We start from the raw sequence: 23,608 nt of genomic DNA on the forward strand, positions 1-23,608 counted from the left end.
ACCATATGGTAGCAAAGCTTTAAGTTATTTATAAACGGAGGAACACTGGATAAGGTTACCTCAACTGCTCTTCCAGACAAGAAACGCAATGAAGTGTGCACCATTAATATCTTCACTGCAAATAAAGTATGCTTGCTTTCCCATAGGATACTGCATGTAGCAACATCTTCCAGCTAAATCAGCATCCTTATTCTGTTCATAATAAAATACTAAACACCATACAAATAAAATAGAAAGGTTTCACAATTAGAAACAACTGAGTACTGAAATCCTGCCTTTCAGTTATGTTGAACTGTACATTCTACAGTATATATTTTGCAACATAGGAGTATATAAAGCTATACATTTCACCAGAGACCTGTTTTCTAATGCCTCCCTATAAAAATCAAAAAAGATAATGAATTACACACACACCCTACTCTTCTCCCCGACAAAACATAGTAAAGCAAAAAATTACAATCTGGAAGAGCAGAAGATCTCTATTTGGTTGATATTTTTTATGTACATATTAATAACTGTATATGTTGCTCAGGATTATAGGCGCAATAGAAAGGTGGATGAGTGAATAAATAAATGTAACTCATTGCACACCTCTTAGGACCTTAACACTCTTATTTCCTATCTTTTTGTTATTTAGCTGGGATACACTGCATTTTAAGATTGCACTAACACAATTTTAAATACAAGATGTCACTCGAGTCATCTAGTCTTCCAGTTCTGGCAGACCTACTATCTCAATTTGCCACTGCAATTCTTCCCTCTGCCATCTGCAGACTTGTCTTGTAATACTTCACTAGTTTCCCAATCACTCCCCCTCCCCTCCATTGTAGGGTGACCAGATGTCCCGATTTTATAAGGACAGTCCCGATTTTTGGGCCTTTTTCTTATATAGGCTCCTATTACCCCTCCACCCCCTCACACTTCCTGTCTGGTCACCCTACTCCACTGGGGCCTCAGGAGAGCCACTAGCACTGGTATGGTAATAGCTGTGTGCAATGTTGTGTGTTAACATGCTGCATCATTTTACAAAGAACAGCCCATACAGCTGCAGAAACACATTTTGTGAGCAATATTTTGTTGCAACAGTCAACACTGAAACTGATGCAGATGGCTAATGAAGATGGAACTTAAGAAGTGGTGATGGTGATGTACTCAAATCAACACAGAGACTATGCCAGCAAAGCAGACCACACCACACCGAGAGCAGCATTCAATACTAAAAGTACCCATAAAAATCTACAAGGAACTAGTGGAAATAGCATGTGAAACTCTGCCTTAGTGTCTAACCTCCCAATACTGACCTAAGGTCAATAACAACCTCATTTTTAGCTTTAGATCTTAAGTGGCCAGTTTAATAAATCGTAGAAGCACACCTATAATGATGTCCCAAGAGTTTGAGGTCAATGGCAAAGAAATGGGGCAAGCAATTCCCATAGCAAAGCAACTTCAGCTTAGTGCAGTGCATGAGAAATAAGCAAAGTCTACACATTCAACTCTGCTGCACAAGATGCAGTTGAGAGTCCAGTTCAACACCTGAGCTCAAGGCCATAGGAAGTAATTTCCAATTTAAATCCAAGGTGAGTCGCAGAATTAATGTGACCATCAGCTACTTAAGGCTGTTGTGGAAGTAACTGAAAATGCAGAATGTACAGAATGGATAATATCGCAATACTGCTTGGAGAAAGGTGACTCAACATAAACTCCATTTATATCAAGTTTTACATCAGCATTTAACTTGGCATTAGTGCACTGGTGACAATTCCCAATTGGACAATATGAAGCAAGAAAACTGCATAGAAAATATATACATATTGGAGCCATGAAAGCATAAAAGGTGATCTCATAGGCTAAAATGAACAGTGTGAGAGTGAGAATTAAATTTTTTGTTTAGTATATCTTTAAAGTGTGCTACGCTCTATGTGACAGATGTCTTTCATACTTTATCAGTTTTGCTACCAAAGCACAAACCAAACCAGACAACCACTCCAGAAACCTTCCTGGGTCATTTGGCATTAATAAGTAAACTTTGCAACCCTATCTGCTTAAATTGTGATTTTTTGAAAGTAGAATGTGTTTTATACAGACTTTTTATTCCAAAGATAAGACATGTTTAAGTTACTGTGAAACTAATTCTCAGTACATTTTAATAGTCTGCAAATATCCTAGGAATAGATCAGAAACAGCATGAGGCATCATTAGATTCCCACAAGTAGTTTATTAATTTACGAATAATTATCTGCAAAAATTATGGTGGAACTGACAGCCTATCAAGACCTCAAAACAGTGCCTTTCCACATTTGATAAGACAACAAAATTAGAATTCAATATTTCTAGCTAAAAGTCAATCAACATCATTGTATCTTTTAATAATTCTTTTTAGTTTTTTCCCCCCTCTTGAGAATCTTCTACTTGACATTTAAAAATGGACTTATTCTTCATTTAAAACTCACATCTGTGACTCTCAGATATTAGAGTGAGAAAAGACCTTTTAGTTCATCTAAGCAATTCTCTTCCCATTGCAGGACTATTCATTACAGCATTTGCAGTGTTGTAGCCGTGTTGGTCTCAAAATATTAGACACACAAGGTAGGTGAGATCTTTTAAGCTTGTCTCTTTCATCAGCATAAGCTGGTCTAACAAAAGATATTACCTCATCTACCTTCTCTCTCTCTCTCTTACTTACAATATATTTTGTATTGTGATGTCTAAGGCAGATTTTAGAGGCCCCAGTGATGAGACTTACATCAATGCCTTTGGAAAACTATTCTACATTCTAATAGATTCCACTACCAGGATCTCTCCTTCCTTCCCCCATTATTCATCCTAATCTGGCCTTAAAGCACTGAGGAGAGAAAGACATTGACTAGTCAACACTACCAGCTGTGTTCCAAGCCTCAGAAGTGTGTACTGGTATCACTGGCCCCACAGTACCGGCAAACATTAGCTAAAATGCTATTTAAAAGGTGTAGTGAGTGATGCTGCCAGGCACGTTTGCCTAAATGCCAAAGGTGTACACAGATACAGTGCCTTCCTCCATGGCACTCAGACACTGGAGGTGTTCCCCTGACTCCCAAGAGTCATAATTTATACCACAGAGAAGCAATACTTAGTTTTACTAAGTTGAAGATTGTAATAGATGGGCTCAAAAACCATAACGTTAGGAGGTGTTTAAATGCAGGGGTTTGGCTCAGCCCGTTACAAAAAGAGAGGCCATTTACAAAATCTGGATCCTAAAATAAAGGACTGTTTGGATATGGAGTTTTGCTCAGCCTCTATTCAAATACAGAAACTCTAGTCTAGGTCCACCTTGAGATGTCTAGCCTTTGGCCATTGTGAGATGGTGAGCTATTTCACCAGCCAGAGAAAGGACAAACTCCACACCCAAGTCCTTTAAGGCCTTTTTTCTTCAGGGCACAGTGTATTGTTTCTTATAAAGGACATAAGTTAGGGGTTGGCGACCTGTGGCACGCAGGGTGGTTTCCAGTGGCACTCACACTACCCAGGTCCTGGCCACTGGTCCAGGGGGCTCTGCATTTTAAATTTAACTGTATATGAAGCTTCTTAAAACACCTTATTTACTTTACATACAAAATAGTTTATTTACATATTATAGACTTATAGAAAGAGGCCTTCAAAAACCTTAAAATGTATTACTGGCACGTGAAACCTTAAATTAGAGTGAATAAATGAAGACCTGGCACACCTCTTCTGAAAAAGCAGCAAAGAGTCCTGTGGCACCTTATAGACTAACAGATGAATTGGAGCATGAGCTTTCGTGGGTGAATGGACGAAGTGGGTATTCACCCACAAAAGCTCATGCTCCAATTCATCTGTTAGTCTATAAGGTGCCACAGGATTCTTTGCTGCTTTTACAGATCCAAACTATCATGGCTACCCCTCTGAAACTTGAGGCTTCTGAAAGGTTGCCGACCCCTGACATAAGCAATGAAAAATAAAACAAATTCAATGGAAAAAAAAATACTAGCCAATCTCCAGAGGCTTTTTCACTGCTTCAACCAGCGAATGGGAAACAGTATACATCCTTCCCCTGAAACCTGCCTCCTCTTCCTTTACCCTGCCCAGCCACGAGATATAAAGGGTTAAGAGACTCTTGCCTAAGATGCCACTTTACCCTGTCACAGTCAGTCAATTAACAGTGTGCCTTGCAGAAGTGATGTCTTCATTTTGGTCTCCAGATTACAGGTGCTATCTCAATGTTCTGCAAAGGTGCATTAGAGTAACACAGACACACAATGTTCATGGCTTAACAGATTCAGGCCAGAACCCCATGTGCACTGCCCATCCAAACAGGGATAAAATGATGCAGTAACAGCCAGCTATTGAGATAATGAACTACGGGAAAGCCAGGGGACAAATATCAGAGTGAGAATGTAGATCAGACTGTTATCAACTGTGTACCAAAGGATTTCCCCACTACCTTTTACAATTGTGTTACTTCATAGTATTCACTAGCACAGATGCTATAAAGTTCCACAGTGTTGTGAAACTAGCCAACCTGCACACAACCCCAGCTGTGCCATCCCATTATTCTGCATGCACTCTAACTAAAAACTAATAAGCTGTAAGTCGATGCAGCAGTTTATCTTCTTTGGTATGCACAAAATGCCTATCGGCATATTCCCTGTGTAACAAAGTTTTTAAAAACTGAACCTGCAAGTAAAGCTGAATTGATATAAAGGTCACAAGTGGCCTGTTGATGGGTTGGCAATAGCACTTCTTGCTGTTGCTACCCTAGGCTATATTGCATTCGTTACCTATAGTGCACTGTCCATCTTTTCTTTTTTAGATTGTTTCTGAGGGTCACATTTTCATATTTTGAGACTGCGCACTTACTCTGACTGAAAACTGGTCAAAAGTCCCCAAATTACACTCTCAAAGTATTATAGCAACACTGAACAGTGTACATAAAATGCTCTTTTCATAATAAGCCCACTAATAAACAGAAAGTCACAAATGGCTCTATTTAGAGGTGAAAATATAGTTTTTTCAAATCCAACATCATCATCTTTTTAAATAAATAGTTGGAGGGCTAGTGCCACCTGAACAGGGCAGGCTACGCAGAGCCCTTTATATCAAGTAACTGTTTTCGTGTGCAGCCAGGTTCTATCACCAAGTTTCCATGACTGTATTCCATGGTTATCACCATCATATTGGAGGCTCCCTGGCTCTTGTAACCAGCTACGTAGGCCAAGAAGAACTCACTTCCTGCTTAGGCCAATCAGGCAAGACCATGGACAAGAAACTGAGATACTTGATTGGTGGGTTGAAGGCATGTATAGGTGGTATAGTGTTGTTGACCAAAGTAAACCAAAGCCCCAAGTTACTCTGCAGACAGACCAATGGCAAAATGGAGGGAAAAAATACTGTTTGCAAAGTTTTAGTTATGTACAGTAAAAGCTGTTTTATCCAGGATGTTGGAAGAAATGGAGGGTGCCACTAAGTGAAAAACACTGGTTAACTAAGAGGGAGGGAGTTTGATTGCAGGAGGGGCAGCGGGTTGGGGAGCAGGAGGAGATGTGGGGTGCCAGATCCAGGGAACGGTCACCTCGGGCAGCTCCCTGCAAGCAACGACCTGTCCCAGCTTCTCCTAGACAGAGGCGTGGCAGGCGGCTCTGCACACTGTCGCCACACACAGGCCCCATTCCCCCCTTTCCCCCATTGGCCATGGTTCCCAAGCAGTGGGTGCTGCGGAGCTAGCACTTGGGGTGAGAGCAGCATGCAGCATCGCCTGCCACCTCTCTGCCTAGGAGCAGCCAGGACAGGCTGCCACTTGCAGGGAACCATCCGAGGTGAGTGGCCCCCAGATCCAGCACCTCGCACCCCCTCCTGTGCCTCCACTCACCTCTCTGAGCCCCCTCCCGCACACAAACTACCTCCCAGAGCCCATGCCCCCTCTGGAGCCCCAGCCCCCTGCTGCCCCGCACCAACTGGACTATAAACTGGAATTTAAACGAAGATCAGAAATGCTGATTTACAAAGCTTTCCAGTGGTGAAGTGCCAGATAAAACAGCTTTTACTGTACGTTGCTAAAAGCTATAGGAACAGTTACCAATCAAGAAAGGACTTTATCAAGGTTTGTTGAGCTAACTCTTGTAAACAGGATATATTGGAGAAACAGCTTTCACAAACAGAATTATTAATCAGGAAGATAAATTGCTATTTGCTATCTACCAGAAAATATATGCATCCCCGTATCATTATTAATCAAGTAATGTAATATGTTTGTTGCTGTAACTGTAAGTGTGTTTAAAAGTGAGACATTATGTAACCAAAATAAGAAAGCAGTTAATAGTAAATAAGTATAGTACATTACATTCAGAATACTTTATATTCACGCTAAATCATATAATTCTAAAATTGAACTACAGTTAGATACTGTAACTTTTGCATGACTCTTGTATTCTCCTGCAGTATCAGACAACAGGTCTTAAGAAATACATTCAGGCCACAAGCCTTAAGGTATTCTACTATGCCTGGCTACTACAAATATGTCTTGCAAAATGTATGGCGCTAAATAAGAGAAAATCCATGAGGTACAAAAGATGAGTTGTGAAGTACTGTAAACTCAGCATTAGGTACAGAAAAATTCCAGAGAAAAAGAAAAAAACAATTCTGTTGATGCTTAGCTAACATGCCCTCTGTACCAAGCTATAGCTAGGTGCAGGATGTTTCTAAAGTTTTGCTGACTTTTGCAATGTTATGGTCAAATCAAAATAGGAACTGGCACAGACTCTGCAGTAAACAGCTTAGCAAAAAGGCTTCCTAAAACACAAAGACAATAGATAAGAATGCAATATTAGGTCTGAAGTATTATAAAGAAACAGTGAAACCCTCATCAATTTTTACACAATTTTAGTATATATAGAAATAAAGTGAAGCTCAAATTTTGAGACATCTGAACAGCTGCCTCCCAGACTGGTTAACAAGGTATTGGCCTTCCTTTCTGTATTATGCTATATTAATCTTTGATTAATCAAGTTGTTCAAGCCTTGCTATTTGACTTCTCTTGTTACAGACTTAAACTGAAACCATAACAGTGTGGAAAACCTCAGTGTGGAAAACTTCAGTGCTATGAGAGCATATAAATCTAATCCCAGCACTGTAAACTTGATAATTTTATCTCAGAAAGGAAAAGTCAAAGACAATTCTCACTATTGGCTACTAACTTTAGACTGAAGATAAGACTTACCCACACTGACGTCCTGATCCACAAAGTTTCCGAGCTTCCATTGATTTCAATGGAATTCAGGAGCCTAAATACCTGTGTGAATCTGGCCCTTAGTTATTACAGAAGGACATTGTCACATTCCTTATGCATGCAGGAGACACAGAAAATGGTTTGAGATACAACAGCACAACAAAAGCTTATTTTGCTTATTCTGTTTAATGAAGAGGCTGTCAGGTGTTTTGTTTGTTTGTTTGTTTTGTTTCAAGAAAAATAGGCTCAAACCCTGATATCAAAAAACAATTTACAGTAGTAACTTCAGAATATGAAAATACAAGGCTATTTTTAAACCAGATCTAGAATCCTGTCTCACTGTTTTTATTGTAAATTCAAAACTGCATCATTCCAAAATTAGTATGCTACAGTGTATATTCTCTCTTTCCTGTTATTATCCTCAGTAATATAGCTCAAGCAATCATGCAGAAACGAAGGTCCTTTAAAAATATATAGCTCTCACAATATTGAACAGAAAATTTCATTCCTGGAGCTATTTTTCCTAGTGTTGTTCATTTAAGCAATTCACCATGCAATAATTACCGTATATACTGGATCATAAGCCGATTAGTTTATAAGCCCCCTCCCCTCCAATGGATAAATAAAAATGGAAATTTTTTTTTATAACTCATTCATAAGCTAATCCTATAATTCAGGGGTCAAACTTTGGCCCCTGGGCCATCAGGATAAGCCGCTGGGGGGCCAAGATGGTTTGTTTATCTGGGGCATCCACAGGAACGGAGGTAAACCTAAGTAAACAAAGTGTCCTGGCGCACCAGCTGCTTACCTTGATGGACTGGGACAGCAAGTGGTGGGGAAATTTTGGCAGGGGAAGAAGCTGAGAGTCAGGGGAGTAACCCCTGTGACCAACCCCCATATGACCCTACCCCTCTCCCAGGACCCCCACACTTTCGCCATCCCATCCCTTCCCACCTTATCTGGGGAGGACGTCTCTGACCTGGCTAAAGCTGCTCCAGCAGGCTGGGCAGCGCAGCCACAGCCTGCTCCGGCGGGCCAGACTGGACGGCATAGCTGCAGCATGTTCCAGCAGGCTGGGCCAGGTGGCACAGCAGCAGCATGCTCCAGCGGGCCAGGCAGCGCAGCCATAGCCTGCTCTGGGGGGTGGGACCAAATGGCATGGCTGCAGCCTGACAGGCCCGGAGCTTCAGCTGCTTCGGAGGCTGTGGGGTGAGCAGCATGGCCAGAAACGGAGAGACTCTGGTCCCACTTTTCCTTCTGGCTCTGCTGCCTCTCCTTGCTCCCTCTGTTGGGGGGAGGGGCTGTGTCCCACCTCTCCCTTTCTATACCATTCATAAACTGACCCCCATCTCTGGTACTTCCCTTTTTTACAAAAAAATTCAGCTTATGAATGAGTATATACAGTAATCTAGGCTTTTCAAGAGGAAGAAATTTAGTTCTACCATGTTTTCAAGAAAAATATATTTGTCCCCTTTTATTCTACTGTCTCATAAGAGACTACAACTTGAAAAGTTTTATATTAAATAGTCTTACCAGGTTTCTTATTCTTTGTTTCTGATATCTAAGTGTTGTCCCTAATTTTGCTGCCAAATTTATTTGTCTACATATTGAGAGGCATAGATGTCAATGTGTGTATAGTTTACTTGTTTGTGGTTTGTTTGTTATCGCACTGTGGTTCATTTGTTTGTTTGTTATGGCTGGTTCACACAGAATACAGTATAGGATTTACTGCTACAAAGAAAGAAACAACCTAAAGCTGAAAAAGAATTTCCAACCTAAACCAAGTTATAAAACTTTCCCCTTCATTAATTATACTTTCTTTGCATGCTGGCAAAGCACTTCCTAGAAACTCAAACTGATACAGCAGAGACTCAAAAATTACATGGTTATAGGACAACGCTCCAGCTAGACGATCCAGTTATAGCATTGTCCTACCTACAATAAGCACTTCATATAAATTAAAAGAGGAAGAACTCAGTAACTTTCCTCTGCGGGGGGAGTATGTATTAGCATACTTACCACAAGTGCCTCAGTTTCCTTGTTTGTGCCCTCAGAAGGCTATCCAAATTACAACATACCTGAGAACAGTGTTGTGTCTATTTTGGAAACCTACACTAGAGGATCTATGACAGTGGTTCTCAACTAGGAGTATGTGTACCCCTGGGGATATGCAGTAGTCTTCCAGGGGTACATCAACTCATCTAGATATTAGTCTAGTTTTACAACAGACTATATAAAATGCATTAGCAAAGTCAGTACAAACTAAAATTTCGTACAGTGACTTGTTTATACTGCTCTATATACTATACACTGAAACCTAAGTACAATATTTATATTCCAATTGATTTATTTTATAATTATATGGTAAAAAAGAGATAGTAAGTATTTTTCTGTAATAGGGTGCTGTGACACTTCTGTATTTTTATGTCTGATTTTGTAAGCAAGTAGTTTTTAAATGAGGTGACTCTTGGGATATGGAAGACAAATCTGACTCTTGAAAGGGGTACAATTATCTGGAAAGGTTGTGAAACACTGCTCAAGACAAGGGTTCTCAACAAATTTTTGATGACCTCATAGTGCAGCCACCAACTCCTGCTGGCTCTGACCATTTTCTCCCTAAAATACTTAATTAACTTTGGGGAAAACAAATAAATATGCACATATACATGTCCAAATTATTGTAAATTATTTATGTAGGGTTGTGGGTTTTTTGGCAGACTCAATAATAAAAATAATATACAGTTGGTCTCTATACTTTACTGGACCTAAACAGAATAGAAACACAAATAAGATGCTTTGCATGTTGTCTTTTTTTCTGGTTTCTTTTGCTTTTTTTAAAGACTTGCTAGCTACTAAGTCTGCTGTGAAAAGTGATATTAACATACAAACAAATATCACTTTACACAGCAGACTCACTCAGTCAAGACAAGCCTGGGGACAAATTAAGTCCTGAATAGGAAGGTGGGTACGAGGCAGTGGGGGCCGGGGTGATGGGGCACTGGGGAGGCAGCAGGGGAAAACAGTGATGGGGGCAGAGGGGGAGCTCAGGGCCAGAGCATGCCACCACATGGACGGGGAACAGAGCCCAAAGCCCCGTGGCTGGGGCCTGCCACCCACCACCCCAAGACGGAAGCTCGGACCTCCCCAGCCCCGGGAAAGTGGAGAATTCACTGTCTGCCTGCTCCTCCAGGTTTTTGTCTCTCCATGAGAATGGAGGGGCAGGGCCCAAATACTGCTGGCAGCCCTGAGAGAGGGGCCACTGCTTCATTTCATTTAGTCTTCAAAAAAAAAAAAAAAATGCCACAATGGAGAAATCACTGAATAAACCTATGAAGATAATCAGGGGATCCAAACTTAGGTTGGTCTTCATTCCTGGAATAAGTACTTGCAACAGCTTGGCTTAAGTCCATTCTTTCTAACCACACCCCCAACACTTTGCACCCGCTCAGTATAACATTCAAAGCTGTTTTTTCCCATTAATAATAAAAGAACCAGAATACTTGTAGTAATGACTCTGGTTAAAGCACAGTATAACACAGTGAAGACTCATGACTTAAAACAGGGTCTCAGTAAAATATAGTTTTAACTCATTAGAACCTTTACATGGTACTACTCATGTGCACAGGACACAGAGACCTTTGGTTTATTAAGAGCTAGAATGAGGTTGTGCTACTAACTGAGAATACAATGGAAAATAGAGATTTCATGGGAAAATGTAAATGTTCTGCTTATCTCTTTGCTTGGAGTGCAACAGCCAGCAAGCAGCTAAAATGACCCTACTCTTTTCCTTTGCTGTGAAGTATTTAATTCTAATCATGCCTTACTCTCAATTATTACTCGCTTACTATTTTCAGTCATTCAGAAACACCGAAACAAATATGCTCATTCTCCTCATTTTGCAACAAAGGAAGAATAATGGCAATTCCAGCTACTACTTCTGCCTCTACTGTTCTAAACTGATTATAAGTATTTTCTAACAAATTTAAATTAACTTATATCCAGTTAACTTGAAATCAAACTTAACCTGATCCTTGGAAGAATAGCTGGCATGTAAACCTGAATTCTGTAAGCTGAACTTTACAGCTGACTCGTCCCTTTATCATGTGATGACTCAAAAACCTAGATTTGAAAACACACAGGCCAGATTCTCTTTTACCCTGTTGTTTGGGCATTTACACTCATTCAAAGTGAGCATAAAAGGCTACTAAATCAGAATGGTAGCATTTTACATTCACTTTGCTTAAGTCACTAAAAAAGTAGAGAGAACAAAATGAAGGTAGGATTTACAAATAATATGCTAAATGTACTTATGCTATTTGCTTCATTCCCAGTTCTCAGACAGTCTTAATCCAAATGCTTCCCTCTTCCTAATGTTGCTGTCATCAAGTGAAATAATTGGTCAGTATGAAGTGAGTACACTTTTAGAACTCTCCCACACAAAAAAGGGTATCTCCTGCTGCATGCACGTATGTCGCAAACCCCAAATGCCACAATGAGGTAGATATTACACTTTCAGCAAAGTAATATGGAAGATTATCAGTTCTTGCAAATATCTTGTCATATATTATATTCCCAGCAACTCACTAAGGTAGTCTCTTATTGTCTACTATCTTGGCACGGGAGTATCTCACCTGCTTTACATTTTTACCATCTTTAGGACTGTGGATGCCATTAACATTTTCAGGGCAAGTTATACAAGTGTCAATTTACCACTACTGCAAAATTAAATGGTGTTTGTGCAAATACATAGCTGAAGTAAAAATAATTTATACAGAGTATTAATGTTCTGTCCAGTATTTACTTCAGCATCAAGAGTTTCAGAACAGCGTTGACATGGGCAAGATTATTTCCCAGGGAGAAACAATGTGAGGTCCCAGATGACTGGCAAAGGGCAAATTTAGTACAATGTACAAAAAGGGGTCAAAGGAAGACAAAGGGAATTACAGAACAGTCAGCCTAACTTCAATCCCTGGAAAGATACTGTTCAAATCAGTTTATAAACACCTAGAGGATAATAGGGTTAAGGACTAGCCAACATTGATTTGTCAAGAACAAATCATGCTAAACCATCCTAATTGCCTAATTCTTTGACAGTTACTGGCCTAGTTCATTGGGGGAAGCAACAGTTGTGACATATCTTGATTTTAGTAAAGCGTCGCAGTAAGGCATAATCTGACATGACCTTCTCATAAGAATGTCGGAGCCCAACGGCCTCTGGCCTAAGATGGCGGCCTGCAGGGCCTTAAGATGGCGTCTGTATGGCCAATTGTCAGCCATCTTGGATTCACACTGGTACTGTATGCAGCACCGTAGTGCTGTGTGCAACCTTAAAGGGCAGTGTGCAAATTCCCGCTCTTTTTGCCTGGTCACCTAAGGGTTAGGCTAGGGCCATGTGCAGTCTCTTGCTATTCTGCCCAGCAACCCAAGGGTCAGATTAGTACCGTGTGCATACCACCTAAGTGCCTTGTGCAAAGGGGCCCAGTCTGACCAATGGTAACGTAGTTCAAAGGGTCGGATTAGGGTTGTGTGCAAACCTGTGCTAGTGTGCTGTGAGCAGCTTCTAGCAGCTTCCAGTGTGTCGTGTGCAAAATCTGTCCACATAGGGGGCAACAGCTCAGAACCTGGAGGGTGGGGGGCTAGGGACCAATCAAATCTTGCCAGGTGTAAAACAGTCCCTGGAACAAAACCATGCCTCAAGCCAGGGTCTGTTGGGAGTGTCCGTTAACTGACTGAAGGACCTGATCAACCCTTCAGTTGGGGGCTCCCCAGGTTATAGCCGGCTCGGGACGTGTGTTTTATTCGTTTCTTGGGTTTTCTGCCATGCTACTTATTTATTCTTGGGTTCTACCCATGGATTATTGATTTAGTAACGGTATTTTTCTACGGATTACTACGGATGCTTATTTATTTCCCCGGATCCGATATGCTTCTCGTGCCTGTTCTGCTGGTCAGCTGCGTCTGGAATACGGTACTGCTGTGCTAACTGTGCTGTGCTAAACTGTCCTGTGCTTCATGCCTAATTTTCTCCTTTGCTCTTCTTGTGTGTTTGGTTAAATACCATGTAGTGATATGCTAGCTGGGGTCTGTGTACAACTGCCTGTCATATGAGCTAATGTGTAACTTGTCTGTGATGAGCTCTGTGTATGCTGTTGTCCTAGAGTCTGTGGTATCTTGCTTGTCATAAAGAGTTCTTATGTTAAATGGTACCATAATTAAAGTTGTTGTAAGAACTGCTATGAGCTCATTTGGAGTCATATTTGGGTTAAGTGTGCACACAAATCAATTCAATTCACTGTATTCGTTTACCTTTTGTCAAAGCAGTTAATTGTACAGTGTTTAATTGTGTTGGTGCATGCTAAATAGCTGGGTTAAACTTGTGTACAGATTTTTGGTGTGAATAGTTTCTGTTAGTTGTAAAGTGCTCCTCCCAGCCCAAGTTGTCATTTTCTCCCCATTAATAAACTGCACTTGGTGTTTCAACTTGCCAGCTGTCTGGCCGTGTTTTCCTTTCCCACTGGATCAAAAAGAACTTTACACCGGTCCCGCCTTTTGGGAAGGACAAAGAAAACTAGTGAAATTAAGTCTAAATGAATACTACTATACAATAGGTCCCGAACTGGTTGAAAACTGTATTTCAAAGTTAATTATCTGAATGGTCATACATTGTCAAACTGGGCAGGGCTAATTCAGTGGAGGGTTCCCCAGAGAGCGTCTCCTGGAGACGATACAGAATATGTATTAAAAATTTGTACTGATACCAGCTGGAGAGGTGCCGCAACATTTTAGAGGACAGGATTAAAATCAAAATGACCTTAAATAAACTGTGTAGAATATTGTCTGAAGAAGTCAACAAGAGAAAATTAACATCACCACAAGCACCAAAACTACACTTAGTTAAGGGAAAAAAAATCAAAGAACACAAGCTATAAAATGGGAAATAACTTGGCTAGACAGCTACTGCAGAGGGACCCAGGGATTATAACGTATCCTCACAGATGAGATGAGTCAACAATATGATGCAGTTGATGAAAAAGGTTAAGTTCTTTCTGGGGTTATTAATCAGGAATGTTCATATGTAGCCCTAGGGAAATAACTAATCATGCTGTCTACTTATGGCAGATTGGCGAGAGGCTCAGCGAGAAGTTCTGTGTCCAGTTTTGGGCTAACCGGTTTTCAGCAAAACGTAGACAAAACAGGAGAGAGTTCCAGAGGAAAGCATAAAAATTATGAAAAAGATTTAGAAAACTTGACCTCATAGGGACAGAGTAAGAGACCTGGGATGTTTAGTCTTGAGAAAGATAACTGAGGGAGGACCTGATAAGAGCTGTTATAAAGATGACCGAGATCCAATGTTCTCCATGTTCACTGCAAGGTGGTAGACAAGAAATAATTGACTTAATCTGCCAGCAGGTTTACTGTTAGGAAAAAGCCTTCTAAATTATAAGGGATAGTGAAGCACTGAGTAGGTTATCAAGAGACTTGTGGACAGGGCGGCGCTTTCATTTTAGGCAACTTAGGCAGTCGCCTTAGGGCGGCCAGCATTATGGTGGGGGGGGGCGCATTTTTGCCGGGGGGAGGGGCAGGCGGCTCCAGTGGAGCTGCTGCAGTCATACCTGGTCCCGCGGCTCCGGTGGACCTGCCGCAGGCATTTCTGCGGACGGTCCGCTGGTCCTGCGGCTCTGGTGGAATCCCCATCATCGGAGCCCTTCAAGAATATGTTAGACAAACACCTATCAGGGACAGTCTAGGTGTACTTGTTCCTGCCTCAGTATGTGGCGATGAACTCTCAAGATTCCGCCCCTCAGCCCTAGATTTCAATTATTTCTATATCTTACATACAAATTTGTTTCCTGACTCTGACTTCTATTGCACTCTCACCCTTCTCTTTCCACACAGCAGGAAATCTGCCCAAATTGTTAGTTTCCAGATCACACTGTACAACTGCTGCACAATGAATAGCAAAAAGGCAGACGTCTTTACATTAAATATTTAAAAGAATGAAAGCTGAACACAGAAAAAATAATAGGTGTCAGGAAGTAGGTATACAAGGGAAACAATTGACTTCTGAGCTTCTGCCTCTTGTTTTCCATGTATTTGTTTTGTTCAAAAAATAACTGCAATAATTATCATAATCCGAAAACTCAGGACAGGTTCTCTCTGGAGTCTGAAATTCCTCCACAATAGCAGCATCTCAGTGAAAATACAAGCAAACAAGTCTCTCCTGAGCCCCCTCTTCCATCTACCCACCCTTCTCTATAGCCCACAAACTACTACAGCCAAGGAGCAGATTTCAGCAGCATGTACAGACATAAAACCCCAATCCTATCAGCAATACTTAGTGCATCAAGGAGCTAAGCAAGGAAGACACCCCCACCCTCTCTGCCAGGCAATATCGCTGTAATAAATGTCCCTGAGGATAAAGAAGCCTAATTCCACACCTCAATCTCCTTCTTAGGCTGCAACTTTCCCCGCCCCACATACCGTCCCCTACCCTGTGCTGAGGGTGGCTGGGAAGGAAGATACTCCATCTGCTTGTCAGGCAGCATTCGCTGGAAGACCTTCTCCGCCCGCTGCCAGACAGCGCAGCCCGCCGCGCACCTAGGAAAGAAGATGCCCTCTGCCATGCTCCTCCGGGCGCCGTGGGACGCCGCTCCACCCCTCCAGGCAGCCTCTAAGCACCCAGGCAGATACAGATGCCAACCCGATGTCACCAGATACCGCCGCTCAGCGTTGCCACCTTCCTCCCCCGGCCAGGCAGCACAAACCCACGAGAAAGTTGTGCCCTCGCCGCTTGGCTTTGAGGCTCCGCAAACCGCCCTGCAGCATCAGCTCAGCCTCCGCCAGGAGCTACGGCCATGGCACCTTCCTCCCGCAGCCAGGGGCGCCCGGCTGGACCGCAGCCCCCGCAGAAAGTTGGGAGCACCCAGCGCCGCCGGGGCAGCCCCGCTCTCACCGCACCACGGCTGCGGGGCGCCCTCCGCACTCCCCCACCCCGCTGAGCGGGGGCACCCCGCGCTGGCGCCACGGCTCACCTGGACTCCGCTCGGCGGGGAGCGAGGGCTTCACACGCCCTCCGGGGCCGAGCCCCGCTCCGGCCTCTCTTCGTCCACAAGCAGCGTCTCCATCTCGCCGCCCCGGGCTGGAGGAGGACGCAGGAGGCAAAAAAGGTGATGGGAGCGCGCCTGGCGCACTGTCACTTCTAGCTGAGCCGCGGCGGCTCGGCCACGCCCCCGATCTGCTCCGCCTATCACAGCAACCGGGGGCTCGCACGGGGCTGGAACCTTTACGTCACCAGTTCCCTCCCCCCGCGCGTGTCGGCGCAGCGAACAGCTCCAGGTCCCCCTCCCGGGGTGGGGGTTGCACGCACGGGGCGCGGGCTTGTACGTCACTAGACCCCTCCTCCCCGAGGGCTGTGCGGGCGAGCACCCAATCGGCTCCCGCGACTGGCGGGAGCGGTGCGCCCAAGTCCCGCGATACGTGGGCAGACAGAACCACAGAGTGGCCGCTGTGGAGTTGCGGCTCCGGGCTGGTCGGGGGCGCAGCCTTCCGCAGAGCAGGACAAACTTCGAGCTGCTGCTCTGCTAGCTGAAGCCCTGCGCAGCTTCCGTAGCCCAGCTGCTGCCTGACCCCGCGCCGGGCTGAGGGGGGAGTGTCCCTCACCGCCCTGGCTAAAGGCGGGAGCCGCTGCCTGTCCGGGCGCTTGTCAGCGCGTATCCGTGACTTGGGGCGCCTCCCGCCAAAGACGCGGGTGTTGTGAAGCAGCGTCTGACCGCTTCGCCCAGCTGCTACGGGGCGGTTGCTGCGATTGCTCAGCGAGACGCCGCCAAATCTCCCGCATAACTTCAGGAAAACTCACCTCCCTCCGCGTGGCCGCCCGTACACGCGTGTCTTGGAGCCGCTAACATGCGGGGTGAGCGCTCCCTGCAGCGAGGGGAAGCAGACACCGCGCGGCAAGAAAAGGGGGTACGTGCCAGCCGGAATCAGCCCTGGGCTACTCTTACGTCAGGCTGGATTCTAAATACTGTAGCCGCCCAAGCAAAAGACTTCGGGATCCGGTGGACAGAGGACAAAATAAGCATATAAGCGATTAGGTTGTAGTAAGATACAGAGAATACTGTTGTGTAAGTACTTTAATATCATTGTATATGCTGAGGGCATGCTCTCGCCTTGAATACTATGTCCATCTCAGATAGAGATGACAAAGAAAAGTTCCTGGGGAAGGCAAGGAAAGTTAGAAGATGCCTGGAAGGGGAGACACTCAAAAGAGAAGCGTGTCTGGCTTCTAGACAAGAGTAGACGGTGACATTTCCAACATATGTAAAATAATTGATAATATAGCAAAGGTCAGGTGGGTGCTCCTATTATCCATCTTGGGAAATAGAAAAAATGACACAAATTATATAGTAATATGTAAAACAAATAAAACATGTGGAATTTACTACCACAATATATTTTTGAAACAAATTCCTTGGTAGGGTTTATAAATAGGTACTCATCCGCAGTCAGTCAAGTTAAGACTTAAAAAATAGGACACCTAATGGACAGTCTACAGGATATTAACTTCCCCTTGCTTGGTGGTAGGAAGGAGCCCCACATGGAAGCATGTTACTGCCATCTCCATTGAGTAGGATTCACACCTCTCTCTTAAGTATCTTGTACTAGCTTATTTTAGAGCTAGGATAACAGAAAACCAATTGAAGGGTGATAAAATGACTCATGAATAATTTAACAGCATGACATACATCTAGCTAAATAATAAACAAAGGCTATTCACAAAAATTTTAGGGCTGTTATGCAATTTAAAAATTAATCGTGCTGTTAAGCAGTAATAGAATACCACTTATTTAAATATTTTTGGATATTTTCTACATTTTCAAATATTGATTTCAATTACAACACAGACTACGAAGTGTGCAGTGCTCTGTTTGTATTTTTTATTACAAATATTTGCAATGTAAAAAACAAAAGAAATAGTATTTTTCAGTTGCTCTACCATACTGGAAGAGGTGAATCTCTTTATCATGAAAGTTGAACTTACAAAAATATAGAACTATGTACCAAAAAACCACTGCATTCCAAACTAAAACTTTAGAGCCCACAAGTCCAATTAGTCCTTGTTCAGCCAATCACTCAGACAAACAAGTTTGTTTACATTTGCAGAAGATAATGCCTACTTCTTGTTTACAATGTCACCTGAAAGTGAGAACAGGCATTCACATGGCACTGTTGTTTCTGGCATCGCAAGACAGAATCTTTAGCACATCGCCATTGATGCTTCAACCACCATTCCAGAGGACATGCATCCATGCTCATCATGGGTTCTACTCAATAACAATCCAAAGCAGCGTGGACCAACACGTTCATTTTCATCATTTGAGTCAGGAGCCACCAGCAGAAGGCTGATTTTCTTTTTTGGTGGTTTGGGTTCTGTAGTTTCCGCATCAGAGTGTTGTGCTTTTAAGACTTATGAAAGCATGCTGCACACCTCATCCCTCTCTCATTTTGGAAGGCACTTCAGATGCTTATATCTTGAGTCCAGTTCTATAACCATCTTTAGAAATTTCACATCTGATCTTTGCATTTCATCAAATTTGCAATGAAAAGTGTTCTTAAAACGAACAACATGTGCTAAGTCCTCATTCAAGACTGCTATAACATGAAATATCTGGCAGAATGCAGGTAAAACAGAGCAGGGGAGACAATCCTGGAAGCACATCCTCTGGAACAATGGCAAAAGCATGAAGAGGCATATGAATCTTTATCACATCTGGCATGTAAATATCTTGCGATGCAAGCTACAACAGTGTCATGCAAATACCTGTTCTCACTTTCAGGTGACTTTCTCCTGTAAATGTAAACAAACTTATTTCTGTTAGCAATTGGCTGAACAAGAAGTAGGACTGAGTGGACTTGTAGGCTCCAAAGTTTTACATTGTTTTGTTTTTGAGTGCAGTTATGTAACCAAAAACTACATTTGTAAGTTGCACTTTCATGATAAAGAGATTTGCACTACAGTACTTGTATGAGGAATTGAAAACTACTATCGTTTTATAGTGCAAATATTTGTAATAAATATAAAGTGAGCACTGTACACTTTGTAATTGAAATAGATATTTGAAAATGTAGAAGAACATTCAATATATATAATTTCGATTGGTATTGTTTAACAGTGTGATTGTGATTTTTTTAGTTAATCGTGTGAGTAAACTGCGAATAATTAAATTTATTTATGAATTGATGGAAAAAGTTTATTCTATACAATCTGACTTTTTAAATCTCTTCTTGTATCATGACACTTAAACATATGAAATCTCTCTTGTGATTAAGAAAATTTCAATGTGATTCAATGATACACAAGTGATAAATCTCACTTTTAAAAGAAAAATCTCCCACATTCAAATTGATAGGCTTGACTTCATAGCTTAATAGCCATGTAGCGATCTCCCACAGAGAAAGTATATCTGACTTTCCTCAGGGGGTTGGGGAAAATAATTGTTATGGTACATTTTAACTAGAGAAACTATCTTTGACTATTTCTTCACTACCAAGAAAAACCCCATTGAAATCCTATCCAAAACTTCTGTTTACCTGTAGTATAAAAATAAATATTACTAAGAGTAAAACCAAAAACTAGATGCTAGAATTCTGTAAATACACAATGCATTTTCACATATATAACTGGCACATACAGTTGTTAAAAAGGAGTACATGAGTTTTCTCCAATAAAATGCTCGCATCTTGCTGACATTACAAGTTTTTTACTTCAATACTCTTCTCAATGAAACTGTTTGACTTTATCGGAGTGTCTAAAGTATAGTTTTTCATTACCTGTGACTTGTCATTAATTTTCGAGTAGAAGTGATTTTCACTTAAAGTAGCTCTTAAAAACATGAAGGACATAAAATATTTAGACCAGTTAAGCTAAGAAAAGTCAGGGGAGGGTGGAGGGAAAGATTTACTTATGATTTTCCCAGGTGACATTTACCCACTCAGACTGGAGAGAAGGTGAATTAGTAGTTCTCATTTTACAATAGAATAGCCAATCACTTCCTGGCTGATCCAGGGGACTTGTCATAGGATATGGAACTTTTTAACTTCTGTTTTCCCAGCGTGAATTTGGCTACATGAGTAGTGACCAAGTAGCATTATTGTTAGACAACTGCATTCAGTCACTTATGTGAAACGGTTTGCTGATTTCACCTACACTGCAGTCAAATTCTGAAGGACAGACATTACTCCTGTATAGAGATACTTCACGTTGAGCTCACTGATCCTCAGAAGGATCATGCTGACATGGCAGGGGGTACTGAGCAGTACAACAGCCACCTACTGATCTGGACCTTCAGAGTCCTACATTAGGCTGGGGAATTCATGCAAATGAAATCTGCCTGATGCCCTGACAATGACAGGCTGTCCATGGATCTTGTCCCTCTGTCTCCCACACACAATGACAATGTGGGTTACTATATGCATCTCTAAGGGCAAGAGAGGTGTGTCTGTGATGAAGTTCACTCAGACACTTTCTCTGAAAGTGGCACTTGTGGGGTGGGTATGGGATGCTTTGCTACCCGTTCTGCTTCCTTGGAAGAATAAGGTTTCCTGTAGTCTTTGTGGATGACAGCTTCATTATGGAGTTGTTGCAGTCTTTGATGTCTTGGGGCAGGGAGGACATGTTACCTTTCCCTGTTCCCCTTTGTGATGGGGTCTGCTTATCCTGCACTAACCTAGACAGAGTTAAGCCCATGTTATTGACAGCAGAAGTCCTGCCTCCCTGGCAAGACTGAGCATGCGCCAAGTGCTCTAGTACTATAAAGGGAGAGAGACCAGCTCATTCTGGGCTGGAGGCTGCAGGGGAAGGACCTGCCTGGGAAGCTCCTGTGGAGGGCCAGGCACAGCCCCTGACTGCACTGGGAATCAAAGCCATCCATGGCCTGCCTGCACCCTGGCAACTGGAGGAACCCTTGGAGGTGATTGGCCCTACCAAACACAGAGGACCCAACATCTCATGGGAAACCTCAACACTGTCTCTGGTAGGAAGTGACCCAGGGAGGGTGATGGAGTGGTACCTGCCCCCTGGGGAAACTCAGGGTGTTTCAGTAGGATCCCCCAGTTGCTTCAGTGGCAAGCTGTTATGCCACTGTTAGGGCCCTGGGTCGGGGCCCGGTGGAGTCGGATGGGCCTGGGGTTGCCACACCCAATAAGGGGCACCCCAATGCTATAGACTGTCCACTAGGCCCTGCTGCCCCACATTAAAGGGCAGCTCTATAGACTCTGGGCACTAGGCTATGCTGCCCTGCACTGAAGGGCTGCTTTATAGACTGTGACCAATGGACCACGCTGCCCTGACCCTAGGGGTGTGGAACGTCACACCCTTTAACAATGAACTGGATAGACCTGACTCTTCATCTTTGGATGTGGATTGTCTCCCTGTCCTTTCCCTGTCCCTCCACTGCTGATGTATGTATTTATTTATATCCTGAAACATTATAAAGAATTTTTAAAACACTATCCTGGATTTTAGGACCGTTAGCATAAATTACAGAAATGATCACCGAAAACTCCTAACACAGAAAATATACAACCAAAGATTATATTCTTTCCAACACCTTTCCTTTTTATGTGGTATCTCCATTATTGAAGATTTACAACCATGGTAGTCCATTCTGTACAATCCTCTGCTAATATCTTTGTGGATTAATAGTCCTGTTGATCATCCCAGGATACCATATCATCCATCCAAGATCTCTTTTTTCCTACCCTCTGCTCTTCTGCCACCAACTTTCTTTTCCAGTGGCCATAAACATGCATCACCCACTGAACCTCTTAAAACAGAGTTGGGCAAACTGCAGCCTGTGGGCCACATGCGGCCCGCAGGACCATCCTGCCTGGCCCTTGAGCTCCTGGCCTGGGAGGCTCACGCACAGCCCCTCCCCTGCTGTTCCCTCTCCCCTACAGCCGGCGCAATACTCTGGGCGGTGGGGCTGTGAGCTCCTGGGGCAGCGCAAACCCAGTCCCACACATATACCAGCTACTGTGATAGCCCTCAACCCAGTATGAAGAACAAAGGAATGATGCCAGGAAATTCCACAGGTTATGGGCAAAACATCCTAAAAAAGTATATTAAAAACAATTTGGAAACCATGCATCTGAAGACTTGAATGTTAATCAGTAGGTGGGATTTTTAGGATCGGGTGAAGCTTTATTTTTGTCCAAACCTTACAGACATAAAATGGATGGATAAAATGACAAGATGATAATGATTAGGAGAAACACAAACTTTTGACAATAAACAGATTAAAAAAGAAAAAATACAAGTGGAAAATAAAACAAGATGACAGAAAAGCTTGGATGTACAGTACTGATGAGGCATTATAATTTAGCAATGATCAAACTTAGTGAGTGAGAAAATAAAATCTTTAAAAATCAGTTAATTCAAGATACCATCACAAATGGAATTCTCAGCAGAAGGAGTAATTTCCTTTTGAGATAAATATATTTTTCAAGACAACCACTTACAGGAGATACGACATAAGGAAATCACAGGCCACATATGTTGTTAGAGCTTCCTTTCAAAAAGCAAAAATTGAGTGTCAGGGAGAAGAATTTTAAAAGCACTCTCCTCATGGCTAATAAAAAAATTTAATAGGAATTTGCATAAAATACTAATCAATCACAAAAATTAAATAAGGGCTGACATTTTGTTTGTGGAACTATTCTTCAAAGTCTTACCATGAATTCAGTTATTTTCCCAACACAAAATGTCTCCTGAGGAAAAGTCTTTCAGTATAGAATGCATATAATGAAAAGAATTGCAAAACTATGTGAGACACGGTGTTCAAATATGCTTTAGCATATACAGAGCCTGTCGAGGGCTGTTTGGCTACCAACATTTTATCTCAGTAAACAAATAGTAATGAGATCAGATTAAGTTATTCTGTTTTTACTGAGATAAAAGCATATACTGTCTCCTCAAAATAAGACAAATTGCCTATGAGCATTAAAAATGAATGTTACAATTTTGCAGTAGAAAATTAGATTTTGAGATGCAGATACCAAGCAGCAGTTTCTGGAATCAGAACTGATCAACCAAAAAGAACATGGTCAAAATTAATTGGCTGTAGTGGGAGTCCAAGGACTGCAGATGAGAGAGAGGAAAATATTTATAAGGATGGTGCCCAACGAAAGAGAAAAATATTTGGACTAACAAAGATACGGGGCTAGATTTAGCTCTGGGATAGGTCTGTGGGTTCAGGGTCTCCAGTAGTAGAAAATGTAGGGTGGCACAAAGTCCCCACAACATCCCCTATACAATGGAGCAGAGCCCCAAAATTTGGCAGCAAATGCCCATTCATTCTCCTGTCAGGGTGAATTCCCAGAGGCAAAGCAGCC

General features: G+C 42.5%; 1 protein-coding gene across 2 annotated transcripts in view; it reads right to left on the bottom strand.

Moving 5' to 3' along the window:
• Positions 1–16,433, bottom strand: part of GALNT13 (polypeptide N-acetylgalactosaminyltransferase 13) — a 379,070-nt gene extending 362,637 nt beyond the window's left edge. Inside the window, exons 1-2 of one of the 2 annotated variants that reach the window (XM_075070224.1) lie at positions 16,252–16,433; positions 14,833–14,924 (exon numbers count right to left, since the gene is read on the bottom strand). The gene's annotated coding sequence lies outside the window, so the exon portion shown is untranslated. The remainder of the gene's footprint in view (positions 1–14,832; positions 14,925–16,251) is intronic. The other variant, XM_075070223.1, reaches the window with a different exon arrangement.
• Positions 16,434–23,608: the final 7,175 nt, after the last annotated feature.

This window comes from Chelonoidis abingdonii, chromosome 10 (assembly GCF_003597395.2).
Source record: "Chelonoidis abingdonii isolate Lonesome George chromosome 10, CheloAbing_2.0, whole genome shotgun sequence".
Lineage (NCBI taxonomy): Eukaryota > Metazoa > Chordata > Testudines > Testudinidae > Chelonoidis > Chelonoidis abingdonii.